Raw genomic sequence first — 12,083 nt, 5'->3', positions numbered from 1 at the left:
ATGGTGACTGGTAATAGGTACAGTAGTGTTTTTAGAATTAGTGTTACTGAGCCTTTTGATAGTGTTTCAGGATAATAGTGGTAGGTTGTCAAATAGCACTTACTTCCATCTGGTCATGTCGGCTGTCAATAAAGTGGCCCAAGCAATGAGGCTTCTGGAAGAGGCAGGACTCTTCGTCCTCCTGGCAGTGACAGTCCAGGCATGTGGAGTCCACTCTGTCAGTAGGTCTTTGTTGGGGGTTGTAGTGATTGTGTGTCTCTGCCACGCCCAACCCCTCATGCTGTGACACACCAGATGAGTTCGAGGGGCCACTCCCGCATGAGGAGAGAGGCCACAGGTACGAGCGGTGTGTGCTGCGGGGCATGTTAAATGCCCGAGCGCCCTGCTGGAGACACGAGGGCTGCTAAAATACACTCTGTCAGGACTGGGGACACAAGTGCTGCTAGAATGCACTCTGTCATGCCCCTGGCAAATGCAACCCCAAGACAGGATGCAGGCTGGTCACCGGAGGCATCAGAGGTGCTCAGGGAGGACTCACGCATGCAGGCGAGGGGTGGGGCCACCCACAATGCCTATACAGCCACGGGGAAGGGGAGGGGGGGTGGGGGAGCCGCGAGAACTCACAGGGAGGCCTGTGGCAGCCTGGGAGGAGAGGGAGCTGGGTGGGGGAGCAAGCTGCCAGTAAATTAGGTTTTTAGTGGAGAGGAGGAAGAGGGAGAAGAGAGTTTTTTGAGGCAGAAGGGTTCATGAGTTTGGAGGAGTATGACTAAGGCCCCAACCTACAGGACAGGCAGGGGACAGGTGAGGGTAATTTATTGCAGAGACCCTGGGGTTATTAGACCTCGATTCCCTTAGACAATGCAGGTTGGCTGTACAGGGTGCCAGCAGTTGTCAAAATCCAAAGGGCAGGGGAGTGTGCAGATGTGACCCTATCTACAGCAGGAATGTGTCTTGGAGCCCCCACCTCAGTACAAGTGGCTGGGTGGGCCGTTAGGTGTTTTGTTGCAAGGGGCCACTGGGGGGTCCAGCCTCTGCATTGGTAGCAGCAAAGTTAGAATGGAGTGAGGCGAAGAAGAGGGACAGGCAGAGGAGCAAGGGTACAAACAGGGTGATTGGTTCAGGTGCAGCTTCAAGGGCAGTGAACAGAAGACACCCAGGAGGGTCTACAGTAGAGTAGATAGAAATGGGGGTATGCAGGCTGGGCTGGGAGGAAAGGATTTCACTCGAGGGCCAGTATTACAGAGGGTGCCAAGAGGAGCCCCAGATGGGCAGTGTGGAGGGTCAGACAGTTTCAGCTGGAGGTCAAATTGGGTGGTCTCACAGACCAGTCACTAACCCATTACCAGCACACTGAGGCCCATCTTAATCTTTTTAGCAGGGGGAGCATGCAACGGCTGCGACGGACTCGGGAGAGCTCAGTGCGACTCAGCGGCCAAGAGGAGAAGAGATTGCAAGGCCCGTGCAGCCAGCTGGACATCAGCATTGGCTAGCCAGATCAGTCCCTCAAGAGGAAGGGTCAAGGTGGTGGCAACAAGGGGTGGGGCATGGGACACACAAATGATTTTGTACCTTGTGGCTTACAGGGTTCAGGTGCTTAGCAACGGCCTGACAGCCCATGTTTGGCACTACAGCAAGAGCCAATGGCAAGGCGGCAGGCTCTGGAGTGAGCACTGACTCTGGTGCCAGGTAAGGATGTGTGGGGTGGGGCAAACGCCGCCAAAATGGTGTCTATAAGAGTGGAGGCAAAACAGCTTTATGAGAGCATGGAGTCCCATCTGAGCAGAGTTTTTCATGTGAAAGACACTAGTGTGGGAACCGAAGAAGGGTGCATGGGGCAGGTAACTGCAATATTGACAGGCCCGGGAGAGACAAAACACGGGATTCACGCACCAATGGGTGAGAAGGCAAGGAAAGAAGAAGAGCCCCCTGAGCTGTCAGGGGTCGCATTGGACAGGTGCATGGGGGAAGAGACTAAGTGGGAAAAATGGGTGGGGCAAATTGTGCAGGGAAGACAGGTGGCCTTGAAAGCAAGGAATTGAAAGTCAAGAAATTGCCACACATGGGGACGCCCAATCCCCGGCGGGTGCATCTCATGCTAGCGACTAAAGCAAAGATATGGAAAGAGAAATATGTTGAGATGCTAAAGCTGCTGCACATCAAATTGAGGGCCTAGGAGGGCTCGGAGAGGAGGAATATGAGTTGGCTAAACTACTAAAAGTGTCAGTCACTACTGAAAATTGGACGGAGGCTTTTCTCACATATGCAGTGTTTACTGTGAAAAGTACCCTAACAGGTCGGTGGCACTCTTAAAACATATGGATGTCATCAGAAAAGCACAGATAAACTACGGGATACATGCTTGGGTACATTATGACAAGGAGTTTGCACTTGCATGGCCTTAGACCCAGAGGTGCAATTGGGGGAGATTGACACAGACCTGTGGCAGCACATAAAGGGGCCTATCAAGTTTGGCAAAACAAGAAAACAATTTTTATAGCAAGTAACTTACCAATAGTTTATGGCCATTTTCATGGACGTCCCACCGGGTGAGAGGTGCGGGCACCAGGTAGAGGTCAGAGCAGTTTAGCAGAGGGGCAGAATAGTCAGGCAGGAGTTTGCTGGGATTTCAAAAAGGGCCTCTGTACCAGAGAGTATTGCAAATCCCCAAATAAATGCTCGAAATGTGTCTTCAGACATGCCCTTGTCAAGTGCTACGGGACGGGGGGGTCACTTGTGCAACTTGAAAGGACAGAAGCAACATCATCAGGGGATCGCAGGTGCGCAGAAGCATAGTCAGTCAACAGGTTTCTGGTCAGGAAGGGGCACTCAGGGATCTAAAGGTGAAGACTAATACTCCAATTAAATTGGACAGGTTGGAGTTTTGGCTGTCACAGTGTGATCAGAGGGAAGATGTCAGGTTATTGTCGGAAGAATTCACAAGGGGATTCAGATTGGGATACGAAGACCTGAGGGTGTGTTGGTGGGCGGACAACTTGAAATCAGTGAACACACATAGACAGGTGGTGACGGACAAGTTGCAGAAGGAGATACACAAGGGCAGGATATCAGGTCCTTTCGTAGATTGGCCAATGTAGCACTTAATAGTGTCCTCTATTGTGGTGGTCCCGAAAAAAGTAAAAGGACAATTTTGGTTGATTCAACACTTATCACGACCTGAAGGAAATTCGGTTAAAAACTTCATTCCAGAGGAACAGGTGTCTGTGTCTTCTTTCTTTGTGGACGTGGTGCTATCTTTGGTAGAAGCGGTTGAACAGGGGGCACTCATGGCCAAGAATAAAATCAAGGCTGCTTTCCGTTTGCTGCCAGTATACCCTGACGACTTTGAGCTTCTGGGCAGACAGTTTGAGGGGCAATAGTACGTTGACAAGGCACTCCCCAGGGATCAGTCGATATTGTTGTGCAGCCATTTTAGTGATAGCTCCATGCACTTTATTGTAGCATACTAGGCCTGCTGCTGTGCATTTTACACGTTAGAGGGAGATTCCAGCCAGGGAACCACAAATGTATGCTGGTTGCTGAACGCTTCGCTACAGCTGCTTATGCAGACTTCAGGCCTTTGCCCAGGTATGGGGAATGATGTCTTCCCAGGGGAACCTGAAGGGCAGAATTAGAGCTTAAAACGCTGTGCTCTTTTATAGCCTAGGTAGGAATTAGTCTATTGACTCTAGTGACAATATAGTAGCGTTATTCCTATGCTTTACTCTCCTGTCACAATTCTAATCTTGTCATACTGTATCGTCCTGGTTATTGCAGCACATGCTTTGCTATCTAAGATGCAGTCGCTTCATTAAAATCTTCTTGAAACATATACTGCCTCTGTTTGTCATTGTGTACGTGAGACTGATGTAACTGAGAGAAACAGATAAAACCTGAGTGTCCACGGTTTCCCTCAGAAATCAATTATGTCATGTGCTGGGATGTCCAATCATCCCTGCCCTTGGGTGGAGATGAGGCACTGCTAGTTAGATGGAGCAAAACCTGGATTAGGGCGACAGGTGTCACCTGTAGTGGGTTAGACTCAGTCTCCCACACCGCAGGCGATTCTGCCACTCAAAATCCAGTAGTCTCATTAGAATAATGAGAGCCTACGCGACATGGCGCCGCCAACGTTTGGTCAGGCTCTAAATTTCGGGTCCTCCTGAGTATCTCTGTCTCACTATATACAAAGCACCTCAGTACTATATACGGAGACGTCTGTGGTATTGAGGATCTCCTCCTCCGCTAAAGTAGGGCACCCTATCTGATGTTGGAAGTTGTTCAAGCTTGAACCTTAAAAGAAAAATACCCATTTGGTGTGCCTATCTCTGAACAAATTTAACGTCTAATATGGCGAATCCGCAGCAGGCAGCAATTGCAGTTAAGATGAGACAACCCCTTACTACACATTCATTGGCACATGGCCTAACGGCCCAGGGGGGTCCAGTAACATTTGTGGTGGACGCAGATGCAGCTTATAGAACAGAACTTTTCTATTCTTGGGTCACATTTCCAGCAGTTGATAGGAAAACAAACACATTTCATCACTAAACACTTGCAAACGTACCTGGACAATACAGAGCATATGCATATTTAGAAATACCTTTATCTTATCAAGAACATAATAATTGGCTTGATGGCGCCCTACCCCACATGATTTTCCCTGTTAGGTTAGGTCCTCTAAGTAATGATGGTCCTACCTGGCCTTTATTGGCCACTTATACACCTCACCCTGCTGTAGCAAACCTAGCGGTAGCTGAAGTCCGTCATTTATATACTGATCTGATGGCAATATACAGATGTTTAGTACAGTTTGAAATGCAAACATTAAATACAAACCCAGCATGTGCTGCTCCAGCGTAGCCACATGCAGTGACACCAGACATTAACTTTGCAACTGTACATTCGATCATGGGTAAAGTACCCGCCAAATGAGAAGAAATTCCGTTTTGGTTAGCTCAAAAAATAAATGCACTGGAAGCAGTATTTCCCTATACGGGACATCAGGATAAACATAGAATACTAATGTTGTGCTAGTCATTTGGGATGGTTCCCACGATAGATAACTGTAATACATGGGGCACGGTATTTGCTCACTCTATACTACCGCACACAGTGCACCGACACTTGCCAACTTACCGGAAGTGTTGAAACAAATTCAAGATGAATACGGGGCTGCCCCCGGCCTTAGATTTGGGGATGCAATTAATGGGCAATGTTGCCACAGTGTCCTCAATCATTGTAAGTAAGCTTAAAGGAGAAGCGGTCGCATGAGCGGTGCACATGCGGCTCCTGGAAGTTCCTCAACAGAATCAAGAACGTGAGCTGCCAAAGATTATCGCAGCGACCTACTCTAGTATTGGTCGAGATAGTCTGGGGGCCAGACCAACAAAACCACAAATTCAGGGTAAATCTAATAAAGATTTCACCAAGCAAGATCCTGAGGGTAATAAGAAACGCTGGCATAAAAAACAACAAACTCCTAAAAAAGAAAGGGGAGAATCCCCACGTACGGAGACCCTGCAGAATAGATATAATCTTAGAAATAGAGATAATATAAAAACGCTTGACAGATATCAATATACTGATACACACCAATCTTGTTCCTTTCAGGACTCATCGGAAAAAGGCATTGAGAGAATTGGGCAGTCAGAGCGAAGAACAGAGTAGGTGAAACCGAGACAGGAATCACAACGCTCAACAGAAAAAGGTGGCAGCAGTTACAGTTTGACATGCCACTCAAGAAGGGGGCTCTCTTGAAGAACAAGAAGTGGGCACTAACGCTATTAGACAGTGCGGCAGAGGTCATAATAGTTCACCGGAATCTTCTAGACCATCTGGAGATGAAAGCAACTGATGACTTTCTACAACTAGAAACTGCAGACATGCGTATCTCCACGGCTGATAGGTTGTATAAATTAACGCTACAGTTAAAAGGAGACATTGAACGCACAATTGACGCAATATTTTAGGATCCTGTGGTAAGTATATATGATATTTTGTTGGCCAAACAAGACTGGCCACCTGAATTTGTCCGTACCTGCCCTTATGGAGAAGATGTTATTAAATCATCTTTCTCGCCTGTTGTTCCTGAAGAGCTCGCAGAATCCTACGCCATTGATTGGGCATTGGTGAAGGCACCCGCGTTATATTGCAACCACGTAGGATGGGACAAAGATTCCCCCTACCATGTAATTCCTATAAAAAATCAATCACAACCTCAGCCCCAATATCCAATAAAACAAGATACTAAGGCACCCATGAGGGAAATCCTCATACAACTAAAGTACCAGGGCGTAATTTCAACCCTGTGTCTTACCAATTAATAATCCTTCATTCCCAGTAGCTAAACTGGACCATTCACACAGAATAGTCTTAGACTACAGACACTTAAACAGTCATACACGCACATATGCTATACAAAACTCACATAGAACAGCACTGATGAACAACATAGTGCGCAAAAAATACAAAACAACACTGGATATTTCCAATGGTTTCTTCTGCCAAAATATAGCACCTGAGAGTAGAGACTTAACAAGTTTCAGTGCAACAGGCTCCCAGAATAAATTCTGTCATTTACCCCAGGGGTACAGGAACAATCCAGGACTGTTCGCAGCTTGTGTGACTGCAATCTTGCACGACATTGACCCTGAAGCATTGTCCTATGTAGATGATATCTATCTCACAGATGATGAATTCCTACAACATTTAAGGCGGTTAGCCCGCGTTGTTGTGGGATTTGCTGAATTTGGCTACAAATTCAATTTCAAAAAAGTAAAAATAGCCTTCCTTAGCATCCTGTTTCTGGGATATGAGCTATCAAGTGAAGGAAAGAGCCTAGCGCCACAATTCTTGGAAAAATGCACACAATTACAACCTCTAATTACCATTAAAAAACTCCAAACTCTATTGGGTTTCCTAAATTTTGGCAGAACTTACATTCCTGATTATGCAACACGCATAAAACCTTGATGTGACTTAATACGTCCTTACTTTTCTAAGTAAATTTTAGACAGTCGAACACGCACTCATTCTCAGAGACCTGCAAACAGACATGCTTGCAGCACAACATTTACAGACAAGGGACAACAAAACACACTTGGTCATCAGAGTAATTGCTGGTGCCATTGGCTTCACCTATGTAACGTTTATTGAGGGTGAGACCGTCCCGATTGCATCCAAATCACATTTGTACTCAGCAGCAGAACAACACTATGCTCCCACTAAGAAAATTCTCACTGCTGTATAGATGGCTGTCATTAAAGAAAGACCTCTAGCCCAGTGTAAACGCATCATTGTTGTCTCTCCAATTGCAGCCCTTGAGGCTGTTACCAAAGCCAGCGTTCCTAACGCTAAAGCATTACATCCACGTTGGATGCAATGGGCCACGTCTTTGACAGCCACTGATGTAGACTATGGGGCTCATTATGTACATGGCGGTCTGGGCCGCCATGCCGGTGGTGGCGGTAAATACTGCCATCCGGCATGGTGGCCCAGACCGCCATATAATGAATGGCCCAAAACCCCACGGCGGAAGACACCACCAGCGGTAATGCTGGCGGGGGCGGTGTATTCCTATCTGACAGGGCAGCGCTGCTCTGGATAATGATACCCATTCCGCCAGCCTTTTCCCAGCGGTTCACACCGCCAGCGAAAGGCTGGCGAAATGGGTAACTTAGGGCGATTTGGGGGCCCGCTGTGTTCATAATGAGGGCCTATATTTTTGCCCCAAAATTACAAACACAAGAATTTTTGCAATATGAACTAGAATACCCAGGTCCTGCAAACACACTGCCTATTGATTAGTACGAAGAGTCATGTACACTGATGGCTCAGCACAACCTGCAATTGGCACAAAGCATCAATACTCCGCTGCTTGCGCAGTCATAAGTGGCTACTTGGAGGATAATACATTTTGTCCTCAACATACATACATACAAACCCTAGGGGATTGCACAGCACAACTAGCAGAGCTAAAGGCTCTGGTGATGGCACTGGAACACATGGATCCTGCACAGATAACACTGATTGTTTGTGATTTGTATTATTGTGTCCAGCCCTTCAATGAATACCTGCAGTACTGGCGCCAGAATGGGTTCAGAGATTTAAAAGGCAACACCATTAATCACAGACTTCGGTGGGGAAAAGTAGCGGACCTGAAGGAAACGCTACCAAATGTCCATGTTGTACATACACTTGGACACCAGCGCGTTGGAATACACGTTGCTGGGAACACACTGGCTGATGAAGCCACAAAGTCAGCAGTAGCTACGTCCACTGTTGCTGCAGTAACCCGCTTAGGTGCAAAACCGGACAAAGACATTTGGGCTGTCGTGAAAGCTATGGCTGATGGTACGCCCTATCCAAAAGCATTTCCTGGTAAATATTCCTTCTGAATGGGAGGCTGCCTAAACACTGAGGTTAAGATACCAGGCGTAGGGGTTTGAGATATTCCCAACAAAGATAAAAGACCAGAGTTGATTAAAGCAGCGCATGAGGGGCTAGCATCTGCCCATGCTGGTATGGCGGCTACAGTATCATTTTTACAAGCCTGTTATTGGTGGCCAGGCCTATACAAAGAGGCCAAGCAGTATGTCCTTTGTTGTGACATCTGCCAACAAATTAAAGTTTCTACTGCTAAGCGCCCACCGCAGACACCCCTGCTAATTTCTAATAAACCTTTACAATGTGTGTACTTGGACCATTGCGGTCCCCTAACACCGGACAGTGCATACAAATACATCTTAGTCGCTGTTGACTCCTGCTCCAGCTTTCTATGGGTGTGGCCACAACTCTCAGCTGACGCTTGGACTGTTCTTAAAGATTTGCGAGTCTTTATTGGTACATATGCAGTTGAGGCTTTCCACTCGGACCAGGGCCCTGCTTTCACATCAAGGGCATTCAGAGACCCCATGGCTTCGTTGGGGGTCCAACTCCAGTACTTGTCTCAATTTCCTCCCAAGGGAAATAGTGTTGTGGAGTGATTAAATTATGATTTAAAGCAATCCTTAACAGCCAGTGTCTTAGGTACGGGTCTTAGTTGGCTTAATCACCTGTATGGAGTCCAGAGAGCACTTAACAAACTGCATAGAAGGTCCCTGGGGGGGGGGTCGTACTTACTATGAGTGCCTTTTTGGAACTTGAATGTATGTTCCAGATCTTGATGGTCCTGGTGTGAAGGCGGCAGAAACACTCTTTGACATAAATGAACGTATCACTGTCTTACAGGAATTGCAACAGTTCTGTTCCACTCGAATTAAGGATGTAATGCCTACAGGCTGGATTCCTAAAGTTGGGGATCTAGTATGTGAACAGATTGCTGTGAAAAAGAAATTTGGCCCTTCTTATTGAGTATCAGTCCCAGTCTTGGGAATACACTGCACCAGAACTGTCATTCTACCACCGTTGGCAGGTGCCAAGGAAAACCGCTTTGTATCTATCGACAATGTCAAGTTACACCATGTGGCCGAACCTGCACAGCCGACCAAAAAGAATAGTAAGTAACATTTGATATATACGGCCCCTCAGAGGTCATTCAAATACCATATGTGTTTAAACTTTCAAGGAACGATATAATAATACCCAGAGTTGTTTCTGATGATTGGGATGTGAAAACAGTTGATTCTATGATGACTGAGTTGCAGTATTACACTGTACTTGAAAACGAAGATGTTTATCAATCTAAAGAGAACTATGGTGATATGTTTTGCTATAATTATCATGGGCACCATATCATCCACAGAGCAAGTACCCCAAAGACTGTTTTCAATTACACACAATTGGAACATTGTCTCCACCACAAGGGAGTTCTGAAACATACTTTGAAAAGTTTACATATTTTTCTGGGCATGATGTTAACAATGCTGAGTCATATTATTTTAAATTACCACCTACAGAAAATGTACACATATTATTGACAAATATGAAATGTATTTATTCGGATTCATTTGTTTCCTGGTTGACTATAGAAGGCTATGAATATTGGCTGAAGTCAATTGACTTAAAAAGTGTGTGGGGAACTAGACATTGGCAAATATGGGGGAAGGAAGCTTTATTTAGAGCATGCCTGATACCTGTTCAAATGATTTTTTTAAATGAAACTGTGCAACAAACAAGTTGTTTAGGCTTAGCGAAAATTAAGGAATTGAACACGCCCATTATTCCTTTCCCTGAAAAATTTCATAAATGGCAAAAATATATAAATGCAACTGAAGATCAACTCGATGAATGGGTCCAGAATGGCATGTTTAATGCTTTACTGTCACGTCCTGGGGGGTGGTTATTGTGGCCAATAGATACCAATGGGTGTCATAAGCGTTTTATAAAGAGTTTATAAACTCCACGGGGGTTTTAGAACTAGAAGGCCGGACCCTCGCTACATATCATCCTAACATGCGGGTATAGTAACAACATACAGTGTAGGGAAACTATGCCAGCAATGGTTAAAGAGTTCCTCACTAGATGCGGTTAGAGAACACCTCAGTCTCCTCTTTAATAACACCGACTTACAGGACTTCCTGTTAAGCCCCAGAAAACAACGCAGAAAGCACTTCTTATATGAAGTATATAATGACATTTTGAAACTTTCCCAAAAAGAAGCCACTGCCCGGTTAAGACAAATAGACCAAGAAAATTTACAGAAGGCATTAGCTGTTGTAGATAATGAGATTAATACCCTGTCCGACAGGATACACACTTTAAATAACATTGTCTCTTCTGAAATAAACATTATACAAACAGATATGTATTCATTACACCATGACAGAGTCAACTAAGGTCCATCATGCAGTTGGGATGGACTCTTCAAACACTGAAGGCAGGTCACGTTCCCTGGCAACATGTCAGCGCAAGGGAAATATTTTCTACATTTAATTTAACGCGACAACAACAACTAATGGCTAAGAAAGAAGCGACTTATGTCATGCTAAACATCGAAAAGTTAGAAAAGTTGCCTTTAACTGTGGCTTTAATCTGCCTATTGCCACACTTCAATTCACCTCCTGTTTAAAACACATTCTGGTAGGAAGATGTGCAAGGCTGGGAGATAGTTACATCCATGAGGTGTGGGAGCTGCCCCTCTTGTACAAATGTCTCAGTGGCATGAAAAAAGTATTTCTTAGCGGTAGTGAATGCGTGGCTTCTGTCAGCCATGCGATGGTTTGCAAACAGCTGTCCTTGCATGGGGCGTGTAACACATCTACAGCAAACTTGACTTGTTATCTGAAGGGAGTTCCAGTCCCCTTGAATAGACCTACGTTCCAGGTGCTTTAAAACAGCAGCTATGTTATCCTCAATGGTGAAGACTGTTGTGGGATGCGAGCCGGGATAGTTTATGTTGCTTCAGTCTCTATGTTTGTTACTTGCTGCGGGAACGTACTCTTTTCCCCCACTAGAATAAAAGAGGTAGCTGACATTTGGCCCCATATTGCTACTTCTAATATGAATTTTGACAAGTTGAGCAGACTCAAGGCTTCATTGTTTCAAAAACATGTGGCTCTCACATCTGCACACGAGACCTACGCACTTCAGGTGGCAAGGTCGTCAGTAGAGATACAGTCCCTTTTAAGTACCAACTTTCAGAGACACTTTGGTGAACGTGTGGGACGAATATTTAATGCATCCAGCACTACTGGAATCGCAACTTCTTGTTGGTTCTGGTTTCGTTCACACCTTCTCCTCCATATTCGGTTTAATATCATCAGCCATCCACACAATATTCTCCATTATTTTCGGGGGATTTCCAATAACTTTGGCTATAATAATTGCCATTTTGCTGTTGCAACTTTTCATGAGCAATGGCTGTCCTGCCGCAACAAGGAGGAATGAAAGTTCTCCAACCAGTGCAGCTGTGTCGTGAACGTATTATGCAGTACTTTGGAGCAACACTCCTGCAGGAACTGGAGTGTGACTGGTCTCTATCATTTAGACCCGTTTTGCATTGTGTGCAGCCTGTGTTTCGGTGCCTTTGGTGCTCTTTCGAACATGCACTAGAAGTTTGCCTTTCTACTCAGTTCTTGCTTTCATTGGAAGCTGATCTGTTGATGTTCTCGCTGAGGGTTCATTACCGGACATGCGCATTGAGG

The sequence above is a fragment of the Pleurodeles waltl genome, chromosome 12 (assembly GCF_031143425.1).
Source record: "Pleurodeles waltl isolate 20211129_DDA chromosome 12, aPleWal1.hap1.20221129, whole genome shotgun sequence".
Taxonomy (NCBI): Eukaryota; Metazoa; Chordata; class Amphibia; order Caudata; family Salamandridae; genus Pleurodeles; species Pleurodeles waltl.
This window is presented reverse-complemented; position numbering follows the sequence as displayed.